The sequence below is a fragment of the Eriocheir sinensis genome, chromosome 43 (genome assembly GCF_024679095.1).
Source record: "Eriocheir sinensis breed Jianghai 21 chromosome 43, ASM2467909v1, whole genome shotgun sequence".
Classification (NCBI taxonomy): domain Eukaryota; kingdom Metazoa; phylum Arthropoda; class Malacostraca; order Decapoda; family Varunidae; genus Eriocheir; species Eriocheir sinensis.
The window spans coordinates 4856999-4879329 of NC_066551.1; the positions used below are offsets into that span (position 1 = coordinate 4856999).

Below are 22331 nucleotides of genomic sequence, written 5' to 3' on the forward strand. Positions count from 1 at the left end.
AAGTGTGTGTGTGTGTGTGTGTGTGTGTGTGTGTGTGTGTGTGTGTGTGTGTGTGTGTGTGTGTGTGTGTGTAATATATTCATAAAAAGGCTTAATTAGCGTATGTGTGTAAATGTGCTCAGAGGAACAAAGTGTGTGTGCCCCCGGTGTGCGTGTGTGCGTGTGCGTGTGTGCGGGGGGTGGGGGGGTATGTAAGTATGTGTGTGGTTTATGTGTGTGGGCGGTGCGGGGCGGGGCGGGGGCGGGGAGGACACACACACATACACACACACTCTCACACACACTCACACTAGTGGCCGAGGTTGGGTCTTCCTGGCACCTCTCCCTCACTCTCTCCCTCACTCCCTCACTCACTACCAGCCGTCCACCACCGCGCGCTCCTCCTCTCCTCTCCTCTCCGCGCGCCGCTCCTCGTCTCCTTCGCCCGCGTCTCTTCAGCGTCTCCTTCTTCCCTTCTGCGCTGTGAGTTGGATGATCAGTTTCTTTGTTTGTCTCTTCATTACTCTTCTTTTATTGTGTTTTTTTCATCATCTTCCTTCTCCTTCTTATTGTTTCTTTGTGGTATTGTCCTTTTTTTGTTTGTTTTTGTTGTGTTTTATTTGTTTTTGTTTTTTTAGTATCGTTGTGTTATTTTGAGTTTGTTGTTGTTTGTGATGAGTAGTTTTCTTCTTTTCTTCAACTATCATTCTTCTTTGGTTGTGTTTTGTCCTCTTTAGTTTATGTTTATCTATTTCTGTCCTTGTTTTCATTTTTCTTCTCCTCTTATCGTATGGTATTTCCCCTTCTTTCTTTCTTTTTCCCCATTTTTCTTTTCTCTTTTTTACGGGGTATAAACGTTTGTATAGATCTTTCTTTACTGGTTATCTTTTATCATCCTATGCTCTTCACGTTTCTATCTCTCTCTTTTTCTTCTCCTCTCGTATGCTATTTCACCTTCTTTCTTCCTTTTTCCCCATTTTTCTTTTCTCTTATTTACGGGGTATAAACGTTTGTATAGATCTTTCTTTACTGGTTATCTTTTATCATCCTATGCTCTTCACGTTTCTATCTCTCTCTTTTTCTTCTCCTCTCGTATGCTATTTCACCTTCTTTCTTCCTTTTCCCCATTTTTCTTTTCTCTTATTTACGGGGTATAAACGTTTGTATAGATCTTTCTTTACTGGTTATCTTTTATCATCCTATGCTCTTCACGTTTCTATCTTTCTCTTTTTCTTCTCTCGTATGCTATTTCACCTTCTTTCTTCCCTTTTCCCCATTTTTCTTTTATCTTTTTTACGGGGTATAAACGTTTGTATATTTCTTTCTTTACTGGTTATTATTTTTAATGTTGTATGCGCTTTACGTTTCCCTTTCTCTTTTTTCTGTCCTCTTCTCGAATTCTTGAGTTTTTGCATCCCGGCTTCACGTTATTTATCGCATTCTTTTCTTCTCCTCTTTGTTTTTCTTCCTTCGTTCCTTCCTCGTGAGTGTTATTGTCCTTTCCGTGTATATTATCCTTAGTTTCCTATTCTTTCATTCTCCTTCACCCTTTGTTTTCCATTGTTTTTTTTTCCCCTCTCCTCTTCATTATCACTTCATTGCTATTCCTTTCCCTTTTTTCCTCTTTCAGTAACTTTATGTGTTTGGAGGTTTCAGAAATCAGTGTTTTGACGACATGTGAAAATAACGAAGTGAAGTGATATGAAGTGATGAGACGTTAAGGATGATGCAACGTGATGTTTTATGATGTGCTATAGTGTGTTGTGTGACGGGTGTTGTTGATTTGTGTTGCGTTGTGGTCGCGTCGTCCCTGAAGTGTTGCAAGCATTGTTGGTGCTATTCTTCTGGCGCTTCGTTGGTATTCTTAGTGTCAAGGCAGTGTTGCAGTGTTGCGGTGTTGCGGGCAGTGTGTCAGTGATGGCGTTCAGCAGGTTCTTGTGCTTCTTGTGTTGCGGTCAGTGTGTGTGTGTGTTAGTGATGGTGTAAAATGTGTTCCAGTGACTTTTGTGTTGCGGTTAGTATGTGTGTGTGTGTGTGTGTGTGTGTGTGTGTGTGTGTGTGTGTGTGTGTGTGTCAGTAATAGTGTAAAATGTGTTCAAGTGCCATTTGTGTTGCGGTTAGTGTCTTACGAAAGGCGTTTTATGGGTCATTGTGCTCTTGTGTTGCGTTTTAAGTGTTGATAATGGCGTTTAATGGGTTGTTGTGCTTCTAGTGTGACGGTTATTGTGTTAGTGATGGCGTTTTATGGGTTCTTGTGATTCTTAAGTTGCTGTTAGTGTGTTGGTGATGATGTTAAGTCGGTTCTTGTGATTCTTGTGTTGCAGTTATTGTATCCGTAATTGTTTAAAGAGTGATGTGTATGTGTTGCTATTAATGTCAGCGATGGTGTTAAACGTTTCTTGGGGTTCTTGTGTGCTCAGTATGTTAGTGAGATTGATAAGTAGATAGATAGAGAGAAAGAGAAAGAGAATACCAGCATGACAAACACCGTAAACACAAACGTAAGGGTCAGTGAGGTCATGAAATGGTCTTGTGCTTCCTATATTGCGGTAATTTTGCTGGCTGCTGACCAAATTACGTTACAGCGAATTATAGTGAGTAATAGAGAGTTACAGCCGTTCAGTGACTAGCGGACTCTTTTATTTATGTATTTTTGCCCTTGAGGTGATTCGCTTACTGTAAAAAATAACGTTACACTATATCTTTTGTATATTTCTTCCTTTATTATTTATCTCTTGTTCTTTTATGTTATTTACCTTCCCATCTTTCTCTTTTTTTCTGTCCTCTTCTCGTATTCATAAGCTTTCATCATCACAGCTTCTCGTTATTTATCTCTGCATTATATTCTTTTCCTCTTTGTTTGTCTTCCTTCTTTTCTCTCCCCTTCCCTTACGTGATATTAATTCCTGCTTTTATTCTTCTTTGTTTATTTTTGTCTCTTCCTCTCGCATACTGCTTACGTTTCTAGTTTTTCTCTCTTTTTCTTTTTCTCTTATTTTCGTATGATGGGTTTTTTTTTTTTGGCATCACTGTAATTCATCCATCTTCGTTCCTTCCTCGTATAATTCGGTGAGTAGTTCTGGAGTTACAAGTCGAGGAGTTTCACCTAGACTACTTCTTTTTGTATGTTCGTTTGTTATTGTTCTCCCAAGTGTCAGTAAACAAGGACAATGACATAACAGCTGTAGCGAACCTCCAGGAAATACCATTGTGCGTTACCAGGCGGTTCGTCGAATAAAAGCTCTTGTAATAGGTAGTGGACTTAGCAACTCTATTAATTCTTGGCCACACCTACGAAATGGCTTATGTTTTTTATATGTCTTTCTGTCTGGGTTATCAGGAATGTTATTAGAGTGGAATATGTGATTTACGTTCTCTCTCTCTCTCTCTCTCTCTCTCTCTCTCTCTCTCTCTCTCTCTCTCTCTCTCTCTCTCTCTCTCTCTCTCTCTCTCTCTATGTTTTGTCCATGAAATGCATCTATCGCTCTACGGAAAATAATAATCGCGTAGTATTTTGTTTTGCAACCGTATTTAACTCTATCACCTCTACAAAATGATTCATGTTCTTATATTCCAACGCAAGAGTCATCAAAATAATCGGCTGAGAACTTTTTTTTATACTGTATTTTGCGACCCTATTTATTCTCTACCATCTAAACAAATGGCCTAATTTATATAAACGAAAGGACTTACGTTTATCTGCCACTGTGCTAATATAAGTGTCACCATATCATATAACAACTAGTGTATTTTGTAAGCGTTTTATTATTTACCTTCTTAACCCGGTAGCAGCGACGGGCCAAATTTGCGGCTTTACCGTGTACCAGCGATGGGCCAAATTTGCGGCTTTACCGTGTACCAGCGATGGGCCAAATTTCTGCCATGATATAAACCTCCCAAAATAGATGATGCATAAACTGATCACACATGCGTTGATATATATTATGAAATGGTTTGTGTGAGTGATGATTCTTTCTCATTATTTTATTTAGAGGGGCCTTTAACCTAACCTAACCTAACCTAACCTAACCTAAGAAACATGACCCTGCAGGTACCGGGTTAACTAAAAACTTTACCTTCACCTGTCATCGTGATAAAGTACCTATCACCAAACCATCGTGTAACAACTAGTGTATTTTGCAACCGTTTTCATTCATCACGGTCTTAAGGAAAGCGCTTACCTTCATCCGTCACTATGTTACCGCAAGTGTCTTCAAAATAAACGTGTAACAACCAGCCTATTCCACAACCGTTTTTATGCTCCAAGTCTCCACACAAGGCCTTACATTCCTATGGCACCCTCTTACCGCAGGCGTCATCAAACGTGCGTGCGACAACCAGCGCCATCTGCCATTTCGTTTACTCCCAACCACCTTAGAGAAATGACGCAATCTTATGTGCAGTATTAACTCCAACTTGCCTGCGTATCGGCCTGTTGGTCTGTTTATGCTGGATCTGATTCGGTTGTTAATAATGAAGGTGAAATGACATGCTTGTTTTGATGCAATTTTCACTTCTTATGTCAGGTTTTGGTGTTGATTATATTATGTTCTAGTGGTGATTCAAAGTACTGTTGATTTAATTATTTTCCAAGCTACTTCACATTTTTCTGTTGCGTTTTGCTCCTAATTTGAATGTACTGTTGACTCCACTATTTTCCGAGCTATTTCACTTTTTATTATGCCATCCGCTTCTGTTTTTAATGTACTCCTAACAGCATTATTTTCCAAGCTATTTCACTTTTTTGTAATGCGTTTTGATGCTATTTTGAATGTACTGTTGCCTCCACTATTCTCCGAGCTATTTCACTTTTTAATCTACCTTCCACTTCTGTTTTTAATGTACTCCTAACAGCATTATTTTCCAAGCTATTTCACTTTTTTGTAATGCGTTTTGATGCTATTTTGAATGTACTGTTGACTCCACTATTCTCCCAGCTATTTCACCTCTTATTCTGCCTTCCACTTCTGTTTTTAATGTACTCCTAACAGCATTATTTTCCAAGCTATTTCACTTTTTTGTAATGCGTTTTGATGATAATTTGAATGTACTGTTGACTCCACTATTCTATCAGCTATTCACTTTCTATTATGCCATCCGCTTCTGTTTTTAATGTACTCCTAACAGCATTATTTTCCAAGCTATTTCACTTTTCTGTAATGCGTTTTGATGATAATTTGAATGTACTGTTGACTCCACTATTCTATCAGCTATTCACTTTTTATTATGCCATCCGCTTCTGTTTTTAATGTACACCAGACAGCATTATTTTCCAAGCTATTTCACCTTATATGTTACATTCTGGTGCTGATTCAAACGTACTGCTAACTGTCATCTTTTCCGAGCTATTTCACTTTTTACGTTCACTTCTGTTTCTATTTCTTTTCCGAACTATTCTACTTCCCATATCTCCTTCTGGTGCTCATTCAAATACACTCCTAACTGCATTGCTTCTAAACTACTGAACTCCAGCGCCGCAATCACAGTCCTCTAACACAACCTTTCCATATTATTACTTCTTCAAGGTCAGGATCTCCAAACGCCCAGATACTCGTTAGTTTTCCTACTCTGTTCGACTACTCTCCGCCTCGCTGCATGCTCCTCAGCCTCCCTCAGCCATTGCCTATTCTTGTGTCTGCGTCCAGCTGTGCATTATTCATACCCCGCCTTCCTGAGTCAGTCCCGCGGTTATAGAATGTGCTGAGATGATACACATGCTCTGGGAAATGTACTGATGATTGGACGTTGGTTAGACTATATAGCTTGTGTCTTTGTTCCCCTACCTCTCTGTCTTTCTGCCTCTTTGTGTTTGTTTATTTCTGTACATATATATACTTTTTTATCTCTCTGTCTTCTGTCTGTCTGGATATAGGACGTTGGTTAGTTCTATATAGCTCTGTCTTTTTCTCTATCTGTCTGTCTTTCTGTCTATCCTAAAGCCTTATTTCTGCCTGTCTGCATTTGGGACGTTCTATATAGCTTCTGTCTCTGTCTTTTTCTCTATATGTCTGTCTTTCCGTCTTTCCCAGCGTCCTTTTTCTGCCTGTCTAGATTTGGGTCGTTGGTTAATCTGTTTAGCTTCTGTCTCTCTGTCTGTCTGTGTTTCTGTCTGTCCCAGCGTCTCTTTCTGTCTGTCTGGTTCGTCTCTTCTATGTTTTCTTATTTTGGTCTTTATCGTTGTCTATGTTTTCTTGTTTTCTATTGTCGTGTTGATGGATGATTCTTATTACGTCACAGAGGAGGAGTAGGAAGAGGAGGAGGAGGAGGAGGAGGAGGAGGAGGAGGAACTGATACCCTCTACCTCCATTGCCTTTTTTTCTCTCCTCTCATCTCTTCTCTTAATCTTATTCCTATCTCTAAATTTATTCTGCTAATGATGTTTGAATTTGCGCTCTCTCTCTCTCTCTCTCTCTCTCTCTCTCTCTCTCTCTCTCTCTCTCTCTCTCTCTCTCTCTCTCTCTCTGGTAATGCTCTTTTTCTCTTCTTTTCTCTCCATTAGTCATTCATATTGTCTCTCTTTTCTCCTCACCTCTCTCTCTCTCTCTCTCTCTCTCTCTCTCTCTCTCTCTCTCTCTCTCTCTCTCTCTCTCTCTCTCTCTCTCTCTCTCTCTCTCTCTCTCTCTCCCCCCTAGGCAACCCGTACAAAAACTCACCTAACAGACTAAAGAAAAAAAATATATATGCGTAGGATGATTCGAATAAGTTACCAATCACACGCGTCTTCCGTCATTTCCTGTCACCTGATGATTAAATCCTTCGCTATGGCTCACCTGCGCTACGTAAGAGGTGTTGCTATATAAGGCGGCGTGGGTAGTGTTACGGGGTGTTACGGAGAGGGGTGGGCGGAGGTACTGGTGGTCGTGGTAGTGATGGTGGTGGTAGTGTGGCCTTGAGTCGATGTGATCTGGTTATGGGTGTGCAAGGTGTGAGGTGCGACGCAGAGGGGTATGGCGTAGTGGTATGGTCGTACTGTGCGTGTGTTGTGTGTTTTACTGTGTTGCTGTGGTTTGTTTTGCATGTGTTGGTTGTGTGTTTGAGTTGAGTTTGACCCTATGTGTTTTTGGGTTGAGTTGGGTTGGGTTTGTGTGCTTGTGTGCGTGTGTGTGTGTTTGCGGTAAGAGAGGTATGGAAGAGTAATATTTCTGACCACACTAATGTTCTATCTGTAAACATCCATATATATTGTTTCTGTATGGCGTGAGTGCATTGTGAATTTCCTTATTTTATGTGTTTATTGTTTCACCCTCAAGCTGCCTCCTATACCATGAGAAAATAGAAGAAAAAAATGACCATGGGAGAAGGAACAAAAAAGAGAAAAAAAAATATCAATCACCTGTTTTTTTGTTTTTTTTTTCTCTCCCTTTAAACATCTTCATTATAGACATCCACATTATTTTCACCCTCTTCATCTTCCTCCACTGTCCCCTCTTTCCTCTTTTTCCCTCTCTACTCTTTCCCCTCTTCTATTTTCTCTACTTACCCCTCTCTTCTTCTCCTCCTTCCTCCCTTTTCACCTTCTCCTCCCTTCCCTTTTTTTCATCCTCTTCATCTTCCTCCACTGTCCCCTCTTTCCCCCTCTTCCCTCTCTACTCTTTCCCCTCTTCTGTTTCCTCTACTTACCCCTCCCTTCTTCTCCTCCTTCCTCCCTTTTCACCTTCTCCTCCCTTCCCTTTTTTTCATCCTCTTCATCTTCCTCCACTGTCCCCTCTTTCCTCTCTTCCCTCTCTACTCTTCCCCTTTCATCTCCCTCTTCTCCCTTTCCTTACTTCTTATTCTCCCTACTTACCCCTCCCTTCTTCTCCTCCTTCCTCCCTTTTCACCTTCTCCTCCCTATAAAGTTCCCCTCTTCCTTTTTTTTTCTCCTCTTCATCTTTCTCCACTGTCCCCTCTTCCCCCTCTTTCCTCTCTCCTCTTCCCCTTTAACCTCCCTTTTCTCCCTTTCCTTACTTCTTATTCTCCCTACCCCTTCCATTTCCTCTACTTACCCCTCCCTTCTTCTCTCTTTCCTCCCTTTTCACACTCTCCCTATACATATGGTTCCCCTCTTCCATTTTTTCCCTATTTCCTCTTCCTTCAGTTTCCTCTACTCCTTTTCCTTCCTCCTAATCCTCCTCCTCCTTTCTCATTTCCTATCCTATACTCCCTCCCTCCCTTCTTTCCTGTCCTCTCTCCTTCCTCCCTCTCCCCTCTACATACTGCTCCCCTCTTCCCTTTTCCTCCCTCCTCCTTCTTCCATCATCTCTTTTCTCTCCTCATTCTTCGTGACCTAATCTGACAAGCCCCATCTCTCCCCTTCCTCCCCTTCCTCCTCCTCCTTCTTAACGATATTATCTCACTAGGTCACGTAACACCACACACACACACACACACACACACACACACACACACACACACACACACACACACACACACACATCATCGTTGACCTTTCCCTGCATAGACTCTCAACCGTTATCAATTCCTTTTTTTGTACGAGATAACGGACCGAAGAATATGCGATCTTATGAAAGAGTAAAAAGAAGAAAGAAAAAAAGCCGTGAGAATTAAGGCGAAGGAGTCTGAGTGACCCTGAAGGAAACAATGAAGTAGGGAAGAAATAATGAAGGAGGTGAAGGAAGTTATGATGACGAAGTGAAGGAAATGATTAACGAAATGTGTGCTTTAAATATTGGTCAAGTTGCGTTGCCTTGCGTTAACTCACCGAAGGAAGGAAGTGACGTCACGGGTCTTTCGTTCTTTCGTTCGCTCCTTGTTAATTAGTGAAGACAATGCCGCCTGGGAACCTGCAGGAAAGGGAGCAAGGTCGGTGTTAATAACAATAAGAGGAAAAAACAATAACAACAGCAGCGAGTGAAAGAAGGACATGAAGAAAGGAAATTAATAATAGTAATAATATGAAGAAGAAGAAGAAGAAGAACAAGAACAAGAACAAGAATGATAAGAATAATAAGAACAACAACAACAAAAAGAACAACAAAAAGGAGAACAAAGAACAAAAAGAACGATAATAATGATGAAGAAAATGACAAACAACAAAAATAAAAACAAAACAAAATTCAAAAATAACAACACAAACGCAACACCAAAGGCAACATACAGCCCAGCACCACAAACACAACCACAGCGCAACACAACAGAACAAGACACACAAAAAGAACACAAAAAATAAACACAAAAATAAACACAGGCATCTCACCCCACCTTCTGTCGAACTCTCCTTACTTTGAATTGCATACCACGATCGTTCCCAGAAATCATGTGACGGCAGAGGTAGTGGTAGTAGTAGTAGTAGTAGTAGTAGTAGTAGTAGCAGTAGTAGTAGTAGTAGTAGTAGTAGTTGTTGTTGTTAGGAATGTAGGTCCAGGGTGAGAGGAAGAAGTATAAAAATAGGCACACTTATTTTCTATGTATATATGCTGGATACTGGCTGATTATTTAGTATACACGAGGACAGAATTCTAAGTTACACCACCAACACCAACAACACCAGCGGCACCAGTAGTAGTAGTAGTAGTAGTAGTAGTAGTTTATTTTACACTAACGAAAGCAACTAGAGGCCAAAGTTTACCAGTGAAAAGGATGAAAGATTGAAGATGCTGGTCAACTCTTGCATAAGGGATTTGGATAGCACAGGACAGCCGTGGTAGAAGTAGAAGTAGTAGTAGATGAAGAAGAAGATGAAGAAGAAAAAGTAGTAGTAGTAGAAGTAGTAGTAGTAGAAGTAGTAGTAGTAGTAGTAGTAGTAGTAGTAGTAGTAGTAGTAGTAGTAGTAGTAGTAGCAGTAGTGAGACACATCAGCTGCCCGGCCTTCACACAGGACAGGAACTCCAGGAAGGCCGATACAAAACGTTTTCAAGATCGAGTTCTGCGTCACACGGGCAGCGAATAGAAAAATCTGAGACGCCCCGAACTGGTCTGCTTTTTGCTCCCCCTCTTTCTGTGAAGCATTGCGCAACTCCTTTCAGGGCTGGGCGCGGCCTTCCCCTTTAGTACTAATCCTCCCTTACTGGTTTGGTGAGTGGGTGAGCGTGTGACAGGAAGCATTAGTGGGAAAATGTTACTGTAGGAACTAGTTTATATTGAAGAAAGGATGAGTAATGATGATGATGATGATGTTGATGATGGTGTTGATGATGACTAAAATTTCTCGTGTTTCCTAACTTTTCATATCTTTTGGGGGCTTTCTTTCATCTTTCTGCTTGTCGATGTTTCTGTCTGTCTGTCTATCTCTCTACCTGTCTCTTATAAGAACTAACCAATTTCCAACCAACTACCTATCTATCTATCTACTTACCTTTCCTTACCTTCCCCAATCTACCTACTTACGTCCTACCTACCTACTAACCCCCCCCACCCACCCCCCTCACCTTCCCTTACCTGCTAAACTACTCCAATCAACCTCCTTCCCACACCCTTCCTTTCCTCCTCTCCTTCCCTCCTTTCCTCCGCCCCTCCCTTCCCTCCCTCCCTCCTCCTGTTCAACCTGACGGAGGAGAACTCACACCAAGGTCACCTCTTCCGTGCGTCCTTGTGTGTGTGTGTGTGTGTGTGTGTGTGTGTGTGTGTGTAAGGAAAGAAAGAGACGGAAAAAACGGGAAACATAAATGGAAAGACAGAGAGAAAGAAAGTGACAGGATGAAAACAGACAGACAGAAAGACGGACAGAAGAAAAGAGGAAGAGAGAAAGAAAGAGAAAAAGAGAGATAGACACACACACTTCCTGGTCCTGGAAATTAAGAATAAACAGCGAGAGAGAGAGAGAGAGAAAGGGCAGGGCACATTTTGCAAACAATCAAAACATCATCATGAGCTTGAGTGTGTGTGTGTGTGTGTGTGTGTGTGTGTGTGTGTGTGTGTGTGTGTGTGTGTGTGTGTGTGTGTGTGTGTGTGTGTGTGTGTGTGTGTGTGTGTGTGTGTGTGTGTGTGTGAGGCACCCTTGACCGTTGTCCAAACTGCTTGCGGTAAGGTTGTAATTCTTTCTGATCCTCCTCCTCCTCCTCCTCCTCCTCTTCTTCCTCCTCCTCCTCCTCTTCATCCTGCCCATCATCATCATCATCATCAACTAAACATAAGAAACTCCCCTCTGTATTCCTTACCACCTCCATGCACTTCCTCCTCCTCCTCCTCCTCCTCCTCCTCCTCCTCCTCCTCCTCCTCCTCCTCCTCCTCTTTCTCCGTCTCATCATCATTATCTTCCCCATTATCTTCCTATTCCTGTTCCTCCTCCACCCCACTCCCTCCTCCTCCTCCTCCTCCTCCTCCTCCTCCTCCTCCTCCTCCTCCTCCTCCTCCTCCTCCTCCAGCCTCACCCATCCAATCCTTCCTCCTCATCTCCATTCCCCTTGACCGAATATGCAGTGAGAGAGAGAGAGAGAGAGAGAGAGAGAGAGAGAGAGAGAGAGACCCATCACCCAGATCACCTCGGGGCTCAAAGAACTCACTCCTTCAAGATCCTTTCATGGCTACAGGACGCCTGACCACCTCCTCCTCCTCCTCCTCCTCCTACTCCTCCTCCTCTTCCTCCTCCTCCTCCTCCTCCTCCTCCTCCTCCTCCTCCTATGCGTTCTGATCTTTCCTCTTCCTCCTCCTGCTCCGCCTTCTGATTTCCTCCTCCTCCTCCCCCACCTCCTCCTCCTCCTCCTCCTCCTCTTTCTGATCTTCTTCACCTCTTCCTTAAGGCGCCTCCGCTGCTCTTAATTGTCATCTCAGTTCAATGTCCTCCTCCTCCTCCTCCTCCTCCTCCTCCTCCTCGTCGGTCATGAGATCCAAAGACGGTATTGTTGTCTCGCACGCCCACACACAGCTCACCCTTCCACCCTCCTCCTCCTCCTCCTCCTCCTCCTCCTCCTCCTCCTTTCTTCTTTTTTACACGGACGGGAAACTCGACCTTGAACTTCCCCCTTGAAGGCTCGTTTGCTCGCCTTGATGAGTTCGCTGCTCCTCCATAGATGGCGCCCACTCTCCTCCTCCTCCTCCTCCTCCTCCTCCTCCTCCTCCTCCTCCCTTGTTTCCTCCTCCCACTCTTCCTCTTCCTCCACCTCCTCCACCCTATTTTCTTGTTTTTCATATCTTCCCCTCTTCCACCTCCACCCAATTTTTTTTCTCTTCCTCCACCTCCCATCTTCCTGTACCCTTTTTTCTCCTTTTCCTCCACTTCCCCTCTTCCTCCTCCTCCACCTCCTCCACATCTTCCCCATCTTCTTCATCTCTTCCATATTTTCTCCTCCTTCTCCTCTTTCCCTCCTTCATCTCCTTCCTTTCTTTTTATATTTCCTCCTCCTTCTCCTCTTTCCCTCCTTCATCTCCTTCCTTACTTTTTACATTTCCTCCTCCTTCTCCTCTTTCCCTCCTTCATCTTCCTTTCTTTCTATATCTCCTCCTCCTTCTCCTCTTTCCCTCCTTCACCTCCTTCCTTCCTTTTTATTTCCTCCTCCTTCTCCTCTTTCCCTCCTTCATCTTCCTTTCTTTCTATATCTCCTCCTCCTCCTCCTCTTTCCCTCCTTCATCTCCTTCCTTCCTTTTTTTATATTTCCTTCACCTCTTTCTCTCCTTTACGTTCTCTACCTCTTATTTGTATGTTTTGTTTTTATCTAGAGGAATTATTGGTTAAAATATCTATTGAAAAATGTTCGTAATTCGTTGTTACTATATTGAAAACACGAGAAATTGAGGTTCCTTTTCTCTCTCTCTCTCTCTCTCTCTCTCTCTCTCTCTCTCTCTCTCTCTCTCTCTCTCTCTCTCTCTCTCTCTCTCTCTCTCTCTCTCTCTCTCTCTCTCTCTCTCTCTCTCTCTCTCTCTCTCTACACACACACACACACACACACACACACACACACACACACACACACACACACACACACACACACACACATGACGTCATTTCCTTGGGTCGTGATGAAAACATTCCACACACACACACACACACACACACACATTCTTTTCGCTAGTGGTGGTGGTTGGTACACTCGCTTAGCACTTCAAAACAGGTCCCACGTTCGAATCCCCGGAGCTGAAAGATAATTTTTGGTTCACGAATACCATAAAAAAAAATGTGAAGAAATGAGAAAGTAAAACACGGAAAAAGGAGGAAAAAAAGAGTGAATGTACTGTTGGGATGAGAGAGAGAGAGAGAGAGAGAGAGAGAGAGAGAGAGAGAGAGAGAGAATGATGATAACTGATAATTAATAAGATAAAGTTTAGTGACGTGTTCATCAATGTAAAAGAAATATAAATAACTAGATATGTAGAGAATTTAACCTAACCTAACCAAACCCAAATCTAACCTCTCATAACCTAACTTAACCTACCCTCTGCCTAACCTAACTTAACCTAACCTAATCAAACCCAAATCTAACCTCTCCTAACCTAACTTAACCTACCCTCTGCCAAACCTAACTTAACCTAACCTAACCAAACCCAAACCTAACCTCTCCTAACCTAACTTAACCTACCCTCTGCCAAGCCTAACTTAACCTAACCTAATCAAACCCAAACCTAACCTTTCCTAACCTAATCAAACCCAAATCTAACCTCTCCTAACCTAACTTAACCTTCCCTCTGCCAACCCTAACTTACCCTATCCTAATCAAACCCAAACCTAACCTTTTCTAACCTAATCAAACCCAAATCTAACCTCTCCTAACCTAACTTAACCTTCCCTCTGCCTAACCTAACCTAACTTAACCTAACCTAACCTTACCCTAACCTAACCTAACCTTACCCTAACCTAACCTAACCTTGCCAACTCTCTGCCTAATCGTTTGCCAGTAAGAGTGAGAGGCAGAGACAGGTATACAGCCATCCCGTCCTTCTGCGGGTTCAAACTGGAAGGGATAAAGAGATTCTATATAACTTGGCGCGGCGTGAGTCCAGTCCGTCCCAGCATATCACAGTTAGGTAAACATCGCCCGGCAAATACAGACATGGATGTAAAAATGGAGAAGTAACATCCATTCCCAGGCTCCATTTTTGTGTCCTAAACGATTTCTTATTTACTGGTCCATTGATTTTGTTTAATACACTACTTCCACTACTACTACTACTACTACTACTACTACTACTACTACTACTACTATTACTACTGAGACTTCCAACACAACATTACGTGAGAATTTGAAGTGTTTAGAAGTGGAGGAAATGGGAGTGATGTAAGGGAGAGAGAAAGGGAGAGAAGGAAATGAAACGGAATGTAGAGAAAGGAGGAAAAGATGGAGAGGGAGAAGGGGAAGGAAAGAGAAAGGAAGGGGAAGAGAAGAAAGGGAGAGAAGAAGAGGAAAGGAATGTAGGGAGAGGAGGTAAGAATGAGATGGAGAGCAAGGTAAGAGGGCTGTCCAGGAAGAGTATAGGAGGAAGAGGAGGAGGAGGAGGGGAGGGGAAGAGAAGAAAGGGAGGAAGAAAGGGTGAGGAAAGGTACGAAGAAAGGGAGGAAAGGCAATGAAAGGGAACGGCTTCGAATATGTCTATCGTGAGTCAACACACACACACACACACACACACACACACACACACACACACACACACACACCCACACCGACACCCAGGCTTCCCCTCCCTCTCCCTCCCCCCTCCCCCTGCCCCTTCAACCCCCCCCCCCCCCAACACCCACACATTCCTGTCTCATTACGTACAAGTTATAACGGCGAAAAAAACCCACGCCCACGAAATTTTCCTCCCCCGACAATTACCTCGCGTTTACCTTTTGCTAATAAACGAAAAGTCACCAACGACTCTCCCCCCCCCCCCCCTCTGGCGACGACGCAGCGCATTAACACTCGACTCGTAAACCTTCCTGGAGGCTTGGAGAGGAAGGAGGAGGAAGAGGAGAGGAGGAAGGAAAAGAAACGGATCGGAAGAGAAAGAAGGAACAGAAGTAGAGGAGGAGGAAGAAGGAACAGAAGAGGAGGAGGGAGGAAAAGGGATAGAAGAGGAGGAGGAAGGAAAAAGAACAGGATAGGAGGAGAATAACAGAAGGAACAGGAGGGAAGGAGGAGGATAAGGAAGAAGGAACAGGAGGAGAGGAAGAGAAGAACGGAGAGGAAGAGAAGAGGAGAAAAGTAACGAAGAACGAACAGGAGAAAAAGAGGAGAAAAATAAGTGGATAAGGAACAGAACAGAAAAAGAACAGGAGCAGAAAAGAAGAATAACAGAGGAAAAACAGAAGAAGAAAAGAATAACGGAGGGTGAACGGAGGAACGAGAGAAGTGGGCAGGTTAAGGAACGATGGCACACGACAACCAAAGCTACACGAGGAGATGGTGAGCAAGAATTCGCACCGGTTTACCGATGAAGAAGAAAGCGCAAAAAAGTGAAGGTTCGCCAAAGAAGTCGACGATTGGCGGAATTAATTGTACACGACAGCATGAAGTACGACAACGGGGGGCAGGAATTTGTACCGGTTTTGATGAGGAAAGGAGAGCAAAAGGAGTTGATGGTTTAGCAGAGAAGTCAATGATTGGGCGGACTCAATTAAAAAGAACCTCAAGCATTACAGTGAGGACGATAGAAGAGGACAAGAAGAGGAAAGCGTACCGGTTTACTGATGAGGAAAGGAGAGCAAAAGGAGTTGAAGGTTTAGCAAAGAAGTCAGTGATTGGGAGATTTAATTAAAAACAACTTCAAGCATTACAGTAAGAACGATAGAAGAGGACAAGAAGAGGAAAGAGTACCGGTTTAGAGATGAAGAGAACAGGGCAAGGAGTAAAAGGCGTACCAAAAAGTCGACGATTTAGTGGATTTGAAAAGAAGCCAAGAATTCGTGGAAGAGAACGCCAGACGATAGATATAAGCGATAGATAACGTAGACAGAATAGAGTTGAATAGAATAGAAGCATGTTGAAGAAAACAGAATATATAGTACAAGGTTAGCGCAAAGTAGATAACAGTAGATAAAAAAGACAGCATCAAGATTATAATGAAAAGACGGACGGAGATAACAGAACAAGAAAGGAACACTACACTGGAGTCATAACTAACAGAGAACAATGGACGGTATCAACACCAAGAACAATATAAGAACAGCAAATGGACACCAAGACCAGTATGATAACGATGAAGAAACTATACGGAGCAGTGCCAAAAATTATCACCGCCGTACTCAGCAAAAAAATCCCTCGTATGACAATGAACGCGACCTTCTGAATAATATATAACGCTAAGACAATAGGAATATACATTTACACCTGTCCACCTTACCTTCCCCACCTCCTCCCCCTCACCCCCTCAGCCACACCTTGCACCTAATAATTACAGGTGAAACAGATTGCAAGGGCCGTCACTTCTCTCCCATTATGTTACTTTATGCGTTCACCTGCCGTTTGCCGCCCCGCACTAATTAAAGGTGTTGGAAGCGGGGGAATATAATGTCAAGAGAGGGGGGAGGGGGGAGAGGGGCAGAGGGAGGGTCGAAATCTCACAAGTAGGGTCAAAGTAAGATTTTTGAAGGTGATGCCTATAGCGGTTCTTGGTCGGCCCCAGCTCGTTAGTGGCGCGGACGAATTTTTTTTTATAGTGGTGCCGTGATGTGTGACTCTTGTTTGCCCCATGCTGCCCCCCCGGTGCTCCACTAGAAAAAAAGTCGAAGTTAGGGTTGGTTGAGGATCCGGGCAGCAAGAGGAGGGTATCAGGGCACCTCTCCTCCCGAAATTGACCTCTCTTTCGGCCACTCCTCTTGGCTCTTGTGTAGGAGCAGTGAGTAGCGAGGGATTTTTTTGTTATTGTTTCCTTTTTTTTTGCCCTTGAACTGTTTCCTTTACTGCAAAAAAAAATGTGGGTAACCTTCCGCCACTCGAGGATGGTTGAAAATTGTCAGCGTGTGTCAGTGGGATTCGAACTGGGCTCACCACAACCGCACTCTAACCACTCTGTCATTTGTGGGAGTCTATTTCATTTTTTTTCCCTTTTTTAACCCGGTAGCAGCGACGGGCCAAATTTGTGCCATGATATAAACCCCAAAAAATAGATGATACATAATCTGATCACAAAAGCTTTGATATATATATTATGAAATGGTTTGTGTGAGAGGTGATTTTTCTTTTCATTTTTCTCGCTTGGAGGGACCATAGAGTGAAATGACAAGGAATTAATGTTGAGAATAGGGAGTGGGAAGGAAGGAGGAAGGAGGGGGAGGGATTAAGGCTCCTCTGTCCTCCCTTCTCTCCCTCATCCTCTCCTCTCCCTAGTCTGAAATGTTTAGTTAATGTTGAGAATAGGGATTGGGGTGCGAGGAAGGGACGGAGGGGAAGGATGAGGGTATGGTTCTGTGCCCTTCTCTAATCCCTCCCCCTTCCTACTCCTTCTTTCCCCTGCCCCACCCCCCTCCCTCTCCTCTCCCTCCCCTTCTCCTCTGTTTAGTTACTGGTTGGAAGCTTTATATTACTGTTTTTCTTGCGTGTATTTCAACGTTATTTTCTTCTTTATTTCTTTTCTTAGTCTTTACCTGACAGTGTTGAAAAAAAAAATCGATTAACACCACCACCACCACCACCACCACCACCACTACCACAACCACCACCACCACCACCACCACCACCACCACTACCACAACCACCACCACCACCACCACCACCACTACCACAACCACCACCACCACCACCACCACTACCACAACCACCACCACTACTAATTCCTCCTCATGCCCGCACCTCCTCCGCCTTCTTGCTGTTAAGTGGTATGAGAGAGAGAGAGAGAGAGAGAGAGAGAGAGGAGTGTGTGTGTGTGTGTGTGTGTGTGTGTGTGTGTGTGTGTGTGTGTGTGTCCACGATTCACCTCCTCTTTGCTTCGTTTTGTACCACCTGCTGCGAGTCTTTAACACCCCCCCTCTACCCCCCCCTCCCCCTCTCCCTCTCTCTCTCTCTCTCTCTCTCTCTCTCTCTTCGTTCACGCCTCGCCGGTAAGTGAAGTATTTCCAAAATTTTCGTCGCGGTCAGTCGATACTTCTCTCTCTCTCTCTTTTTTTTTTTTTTGCACTAATTTCACAGGTAACAATGAAAGGTCGCTCAAGGTCATCTACTCTCTCTCTCTCTCTCTCTCTCTCTCTCTCTCTCTCTCTCTCTCTCTCTCTCTCTCTCTCTCTCTCTCTCTCTCTCTCTCTCTCTCTCTCTCTCTCTCACAACGGATAGAATGTGGAATCCCCCAAAGAAAGCACGTTGCCCTTCCTCTTCCTCCTCCTCCTCCTCCTCCTCCTCCTCCTCCTCCTCCTCCTCCGTCACATAATTATCAGCGCCGTAATAGGAAAGCAAAGTGTTGACAATAGGGAGGAGGAGGAGGAGGAAAGGAAGGTAAGGAAGAAGGAGGAGGAAGGAGGAGGATGGGGAGGAAAGGAGGAAAGAGTAGGAGGAAAGGGAGGTCAAATTGAAGGAGAAAGGAGAAGTGGTGAAGAGGAGAGAGAAAGAAAAGGAATGAAGGAAGAAATGACGAACAGGAGAGAGAAAGAGAAGGAAAAAATGAAAGAAGGATGGAAGGAAGGAAGGAAGTAAAACGAAATAAGAAAGAAAAGGAAAGAAAAAAGAAAAAAGGAAAGAAAAGAAGAAAGAAAGGAAGAAAGAAAGGAGAGAAAAAATGAAGGAAGAAAGGAAGAAAGAAACAAACAAAGAAAAAAAGTAAGAGAGAAAGGAAAAAAGAAAGAAAGAAAGAAAGAAAGAACGAAAGAAAGACAACGAAATTAAGGGAGGAAAGAAAGAAGGAAGAGTAGACAGATAAGAAAAAAGGAAGAAAGAGAGAGAGGAAATAATAAAAAAAAAGAACAGTATATAAGAAGACACACAGACAAAAAGAAAAGTAGAGACACAAAGGGAGAGAAAAAGAAAAAAAAGAAAAAAGACAACCAGGAAGAAAAGACAGACAGAAGCATAGTAGTTGTAGGTAAGAAAACACGGGAGGAAAGATAATTAGACAGACAGGTAGAAAGAAGAGGAGAGAGAGAGAGAAGAAAGCGAACAGTTAGAAAGTCATAATCAAAGGTAACAAGATAAAGGGAAGAGAGGAAGGAAAACAGAGAGAAGAAAAGAGAGAGAAAGGGAACAGATAAACAAAAAGGGAGAGAAAGGGAGAGATAAAAGGAAGCAGGAAGCGCACAGTAAGAGGTATAATCAAAGGAAGGAAGGGAGAAAGGGAGGCAGGTAAGGAGACAAGGAAGAGGGAGGCAGGGGGGGGGGGGGGGTCAGGCCGTGAAAGGGTCAACACACGGCGGCGAGGCAGAGGCTGTGGCGGCCAAGGTTGAGGCAGCGGAGAAAGGTCGCGGCGGTGGTGGCGGCGGCGGCGGCGGTGGTGATGGTGGTGGTGGGTAGCGTGAGGCAAGTGTTGTGTTCTTCGCTGAGACTTATTTATCAGCAGTCATTTTTTCATTATTTTTCATTATTTTTCCTCTCCTGCATGCTCTCTCTCTCTCTCTCTCTCTCTCTCTCTCTCTCTTCTCCTCTTCTTTTTTCCTCTTCTCCACTTCTCCTTTCTCTCCTTGCACATCATCTTCTCTCCTTTCGTTTCTCCATTTGCATTATTTCCTCTCTCTCTCTCTCTCTCTCTCTCTCTCTCTCTCTCTCTCTCTCTCTCTCTCTCTCTCTCTCTCCTTTCTTTTCTCCTTTTGTCTCTCCATCTGCATTCTTTCCTCCCTTTCTTTCTTCTTTCTATCTTTTTCTCCATCCTTTCCTCCCTTTATTAAATCTTCCTTCTTCTTCCATATATCTCCTCCACTCTTTCCTCCCTCTCTTTTTCCTCTTTTTTACTCTCATCTCTCCATCCTTTCCTCCCTCCCTTTCTCCTCCTTTTTCCCTCCTGCTTCCGTATATCTCCTACACTCTTTCCTCCCTCTCTTTTTTCCTCTCCCTTACCCTCCTTGCATGTTCTTCCCTTCCTTTCTCCTCCTGTATAATAACAATGTTCTCTCTATCTATTTACTGTCCTTGTTTTCATTATTTTTCATTATTATTTCCTCTCCTTCTTTATCATCACTGCGCCTGTTCCTGCCTTCCTGCTATTTCCTTCTTCTGTGACAATGTTCTCCGTGTGTTTCTTTGCTGTCGTTGTTTTCATTGTTTTTCGTTATTATTTCATTCCCTTCCATCGTACCACCGCCGTGCTTGTCTCTAACTTCCTACCTACCATTTTCTTTTCTTCAGTGGTTATGTTTTCCTTATTATGTTTTCCTTAATTGCACTTCCCCGGCCTCTTCTTGCTTGTCTTCGCTCGTTTTCTTCTTTTTTTTTCTTCTTTCTTTTCTTTTTTTTACTGCCATTTTCTTTTCTTCAATGGTAATGTTTTCCTTATTTTGTTTTCCTTATCTGCGCTTCACCATCTCTTGCTGCTTGTCTTCGTTTGTTTTCTTCTTCATTTTTTTTCTTCTTTCTCTTTTTTTCCGCGCCTTATTTTTCTCTTTTTCTCCTTTTTTCCGCCCTTAATTTTTTTTTTCTCTTTTTTTTCCGCGCCTTATTTTTCTATCTTTTTCTCTTTTTTTCCGCCCCTTAAATTTTTCTCTTTTTCTCTTTTTTTCCGCCCCTTAAATTTTTCTCTTTTTCTCTTTTTTTCCGCCCCTTAAATTTTTTTCTCTCTTTTTCCGCCCCTTAATTTTTTTTCTTTTCTCTCTTTTTTCCCGCGCCTTGTATCGTCTCCTCGCATGCTTGGAATGTTGTAGCTGGTCTTGATTATAGGAGACTATTTTACTCTATTTTATTTTCTATACAGTAAGAGGATTAACTTTTTTTATTAATTGCACTGCCAACTTAGCTTATGTTGGTAGCCTGTTTTCTTTGCCCTTTTTTATATAAAGACGAGAACGTTATACTGTTCTAAACTATTCCAATCATAAGATGAGTCCATTTTTCTGTTTATTTCTTTTCTATACAGGAAGACGCTGAACTATTTTATTTGTTATATTAATTTCACTGTCAACTTTTTTTTTTCTCCTGATGGACATGTTAGCTAGTCTATTATTTTTCCTATAGAGACGATAAATCAACATTCTTCTGGATATGTTTGCTAGTCTATTTTTCTTTGTTTTTCTATAGAGACGATAAATCACACTCTTCTAAACTATTATAAAACTCAACTATTACCAAACTAAACTACCCTTATCAATTACACTGTTAAAACTAATTAGCTTCACTAGTGACGGATATGCTTGCTAGTCTATTTTTTCTTTGTTTTTCTATATAGACGATAAATCAACATTCTTCTAAACTATTATAAAACTCAACTATTACCAAACTAAACTACCCTTATCAATTACACTGCTAAAACTAATTATCTTCTCTAGTGACGGATATGTTTGCTAGTCTATTTTTTCTTTGTTTTCCTATACAGACGATAAATCACACTCTTCTACACTATTATAAAACTCAACTATTACTGAGCTAAACTACCCTTATCAATTGCACTGCTAAAACTAATTATCTTCTCTAGTGACGGATATGTTTGCTAGTCTATTTTTCTTTGTTTTTCTATAGAGACGATAAATCAACATTCTTCTAAACTATTATAAAACTCAACTATTACTGAGCTAAACTACCCTTATCAATTGCACTGTTAAACTATCTTCTCTAGTGACGGAAATGTTTGCTAGTCTATTTTTCTTTGTTTTTTTTCTAGAAACGATAAATCAACATTCTTCTAAACTATTATAAAACTCAACTATTACCAAGCTAAACTACCCTTATCAATTGCACTGTTAAACTATCTCCTCTAGTGACGGATATGTTTGCTAGTCTATTTTTCTTTGTTTGTTTTTTCTAGAAACGATAAATCAACATTCTTCTAAACTATTATAAAACTCAACTATTACCAAACTAAACTACCCTTATCAATTGCACTGCTAAAAACTAATTATCTTCTCTAGTGACGGATATGTTTGCTAGTCTATTTTTTCTTTGTTTTTCTATAGAGACGATAAATCACACTCTTCTAATCTATTATAAAACTCAACTATTACTGAGCTAAACTACCCTTATCAATTGCACTGTTAAACCATCTCCTCTAGTGACGGATATGTTTGCTAGTTTATTTTTTCTTTGTTTTTTTTTTCTAGAAACGATAAATCATACTCTTCTACACTATTATAAAACTCAACTATTACTGAGCTAAACTACCCTTATCAATTGCACTGTTAAACTATCTCCTCTAGTGATGGATATGTTTGCTAGTCTATTTTTTCTTTGTTTTTTTCTAGAAACGCTAAATCAACATTCTTCTAAACTATTATAAAACTCAACTATTACCAAACTAAACTACCATTCTCAATTACACTGTTAAAACTAATTATCTTCTCTAGTGACGGATATGTTTGCTAGTCTATTTTTCTTTGTTTTCTATAGAAACGATAAATCAACATTCTTCTAAACTATTATAAAACTCAACTATTACCAAGC

General features: G+C 42.1%; 1 protein-coding gene across 2 annotated transcripts in view; it reads left to right on the forward strand.

The window, feature by feature from the left end:
• Positions 1-293: 293 nt before the first annotated feature.
• Positions 294-22331, forward strand: part of LOC127010340 (uncharacterized) — a 138432-nt gene continuing 116394 nt past the window's right edge. Inside the window, exon 1 of one of the 2 annotated variants that reach the window (XM_050884276.1) lies at positions 294-462. The gene's annotated coding sequence lies outside the window, so the exon portion shown is untranslated. Of the gene's footprint in view, positions 463-1912; positions 1934-22331 lie in introns of those variants that run through there. The other variant, XM_050884277.1, reaches the window with a different exon arrangement.